General features: G+C 42.6%; 1 pseudogene; it reads left to right on the top strand.

Annotated features, from left to right (window-relative positions):
• Positions 1 to 239: 239 nt before the first annotated feature.
• Positions 240 to 1,060, top strand: LOC129038985 (small ribosomal subunit protein uS5-like; annotated as a pseudogene).
• The last annotated feature ends 3,095 nt before the right edge of the window (positions 1,061 to 4,155 follow it).

Here is a 4,155-nt window from a genome sequence, read left to right as displayed (position 1 = left end):
AGATAATGAGGCACGAAGATAACAATATTTACATAGTGCCTTTTTCTCTGTGGTTTACAAAGCAGAGATTTAAAAGGCTTATTACATTTATATTCCTCTGTAAGTTTAGGACAACATTGTCAATCCTATTTTATAGATAAATAAACAGAGACAGGCTTCTTCTCCGAGAAAACACCAATGGCGGATGACGCGGGTGCAGCGTGGGGGTCCCGGAGGCCCTGGTGGCCCTGGGAGGGAAACCGCGGCGGGTTCCGCAGAGGTTTCGGCAGTGGCATCCGGGACCGGGGTCGCGGCCGTGGACGGGGCCGGGGCCGAGGCCGCGGAGCTCGCGGAGGCAAGGCCGAGGATAAGGAGCGGATGCCTGTCACCAAGCTGGGCCGCTGGTCAAGGACATGAAGATGAAGTCCCTGGAGGAGATCTATCTCTTCTCCTTGCCCATTAAGGAATCTGAGATCATTGACTTTTTCCTGGGGGGGCCTCTCTCAAGGATGAGGTTTTGAAGATTATGCCAGTGCAGAAGCAGACCGGTGCCGGCCAGCGCAGCAGGTTCAAGGCGTTTGTTGCTATCGGAGACTACAGTGGCCACGTCGGTCTGGGTGTTAAGTGCTCCAAGGAGGTGGCCACCGCCATCCGTGGGACCATCATCCTGGCCAAGCTCTCCATTGTCCCCGTGCGCAGAGGCTACTGGGGAAACAAGACTGGCAAGCCCCACACCGTCCCTTGCAAGGTGACAGGCCGCTGAGGCTCTGTGCTGGTGCGCCTCATCCCTGCACCCAGGGGCACTGGCATCGTCTCCGCACCTGTGCCCAAGAAGCTGCTCGTGATGGCTGGTATCGATGACTGCTACACCTCAGCCCGGGGCTGCACTGCCACCCTGGGCAACTTTGCCAAGGCCACCTTTGGTGCCATCTCTAAGACCTACAGCTACCTGACCCCCGACCTCTGGAAGGAGACTGTATTTACCAAGTCTGCCTATCGGGAATTCACTGACCACCTCGTCAAAACCCACACCAGAGTCTCCGTGCAGCGGACCCAGGCTCCAGCTGTGGCTACAATATAGGGTGTTTATACAAGAAAAATAAAGTGAATTAAGCCTGTAAAATAAAATAAAATAAAATAAACAGAGACAGAAGTTAGACAGTTATATCCAATATTTTGATTCTTCTTGATTACTTACTTTTAGTTCGTTTCTTAAAATAATAAAAAAGACTTAAACTATTTTCCATGAATTAAAGCATAAAGTAACCTATTTATATACGTTTGGTTTTAGATTTTCCATTTATTTCATAATAAGACGGCAATGAGAATGTCAAATCACAAACTCTTAGAATAAATGGTTCAGATTATGAATGATTAAAAGCTGTGAAATGTTGGGGGGCTGTTGAACAACCCAATAAATTCATATTACATTTTGTATTTCCTAGGTACTAGATATCTCATCAAAGCTCACTTTTGTGGAAAGCACTGATGAACTGTATTCAGTGGGAATTATGTCTATACCCCATTTTCCATGAAACATCATTGCATCCCAAACATGCTCCCTCTCAAACTGGGTTTTATGTTATTTGCTACATGCAAGGTTGTATGTAGGTGAAGAGATTGCCCAGTCCCTGAATCTTAGGAAGTGCTGAATGTGGTGTTCAAATCTTATTATTATAATCTAAGGTGCTTGCTCCACTGTGGATCTGTGAAGGCCCAGGATTAGATAGCTGGGAGCAGGATTCTAGTAGCACTTGCAAAAAGAATCCTGAAGCAAAAGGAAGAGGGGTAAAGTGATTAGTTTTTCAGTGGGTTGGTTTTCTCTTTCAGGTTTTTTTTTTTTTTTTTTTTTTTTTTTTTTTGAGATGGAGTCTTGCTCTGTTGCCCAGGCTGGAGTACAATGGCACGATCTCAGCTCCCTGCAACCTCTACCTCCTGGGTTCAAGCAATTCTCTGCCTCAGCCTACTGAGTAGCTAAGATTACAGGTGCCCGCCACCATGCCTGGCTAATTTTTTTTTTTGTATTTTTTGTAGAGATGACGTTTCACCACGTTGGCCAGGCGGGTCTTGAACTCCTGACCTCATGATCCGCCCACCTCAGCCTCCCAAAGTGCTGGGATTACAGGTGTGAGCCACCACACCCGGCCAGTTATTTTCTTTTTTTTCAATTTGGTATTTCGTTTCTGCAACTTTGCATAAACTTGGCCATTTTGACTGCCTCTCTAGACTATCTCCAATTGATAAGGTTATGACTTGGTAACACATTATTAAACCCAACACATATCATCAGGTTAAGTGAAGTGTGCATACCCAATATCTTGAAAATATATTATAAATGTTTTCGCAAAATGTAATTGGGCAAGAGTGAGGTGGAGTGAACATGACTCTTTGTGAACTGTCCATGCTCACAGCATGAATGTGTTCACATGGAAAAATGTCTATGTTTTTAATAGTATTAAATCTTCATAATTATTTTTCATTGTATAATTTTCATGTTCCTGAAATATGGTCAGTGGTTTTGTTGTATTTGAGTTCTGTAAATAAGAAAATAAAAAATTTAAAAACTGATTATATAAAGAACATTTTTTAAAACTGAGATTTGCTATATCCAGTTGTCCTTATTTGCAGATGCAAATGTATACACAGGTTCTTTACCTGCCTATTTGCTTCTCCTGGGAACTGTGGAGATGCTGATTATTTCAGATCCTGTTTGGAAAACTTATTGTTTAATTTGTATTTTACTCAAATGAACTAAGCTTTGCTTAAATGATTGTTTTGGATCAGCTTTGTAACTACGCTTATTACTGAAATCATAACCCATTCCTGTGTCCAGATGTGCATGGAATTCTTCCATTCATTTCTGTCATTTCCTACATATGGTTGTCTAGGGTAGACAGAGCGAAAAAGATTTAAAGTCTTCTGCAATGCTAGAAAGTAACATGAAGCTATATTAGAATTTCAGCAATATAGATGTAGTTTTGTGTAAAGTACGGGTCTTTCATACTGAAGGTAAAAATGCTGAGATATATGTGAATTAACATGACTTTTGCTTAGGGGAAAGTTGGCAAAAGCAATCTCTTTTTTTTTTTTTGAGACGGAGTTTCGCTCTTGTTACCTGGGCTGGAGTGCAATGGCGCGATCTCGGTTTACTGCAACCTCCGCCTCCCAGGTTCAAGCGATTCTCCTGCCTCAGCTTCCCGAGTAGCTGGGATTACAGGCATGCACCACCACGTCCAGCTGATTTTGTATTTTTAATAGAGACGGGGTTTCTCCATGTTTGTCAGGCTGGTCTTGAACTCCCGACCTCAGATGATCCGCATGCCTCAGCCTCCCAAAGTGCTGGGATTACAGGTGTGAGCCACCGCACCTGGCCAAGCAATCACTTTCTTGAAGTGTCACCGTTGATGATGAAGAGTAGAGAGTAAATTCCATATGTATTGTGAGACCACATCATATCTAGAAAGGAGCATCCTGGATGATCTGGGCCACAGGTCTAGCTTTGCACTTACTGGCTCTGTAATCCTAGAAAGACACTTTTCCTGAACCTTGGAATCATAAGCTCTTTGAACTATTTTTCTCATCTCTAATATGGGGAGATGAATTCCTATTTATCTCAGAGGAATTGTGGGGAACAAATGTACTCTATTGTACTGTGATGTACTATATAAAATGTGTTTTTATTACTGTATTATTCTGAACTCAGACATGAGAAATGGAGTACAAGAAATGTAAAGTAATTCAGGTTTGCTACCAAATGTGGAAAAAGTTATTTTATTTCATTATATTCTTATAGTTTGCCTATTTTTTTTTCACAGATCCAGCAGATAAGCCAGTACTTAATGCCAATAATTGCTCCAACTGGGGTGGAAAATGGATATTTATACTTCAAATTTGTGGATATCAGTTTTCCAGAAGGGGAAAACAGGATTGGCTCCTACTCCAGAAAATGATCTAAGGGTGAAGAGGTCCTTACTGGCCTTTTCCCCACTGAGTCCCAGCGGGTCTCCTGACAGGGAATTTTGGGGACCAGTTCACCAATGTGTGACAGTATCAATGCATAAAGATGTGAACTATCTTCTCCCCAAACTTTTAATCTATGTAAATGCAACACTACATTCCAATGTATTTCTAAGACAGTTTTGCTCTATGCCAATCAGCAGATGAGCCGGGGCTCAT

Source organism: Pongo pygmaeus, chromosome 5 (assembly GCF_028885625.2).
Source record: "Pongo pygmaeus isolate AG05252 chromosome 5, NHGRI_mPonPyg2-v2.0_pri, whole genome shotgun sequence".
Lineage (NCBI taxonomy): Eukaryota > Metazoa > Chordata > Mammalia > Primates > Hominidae > Pongo > Pongo pygmaeus.
This window is presented reverse-complemented; position numbering and strand designations above follow the sequence as displayed.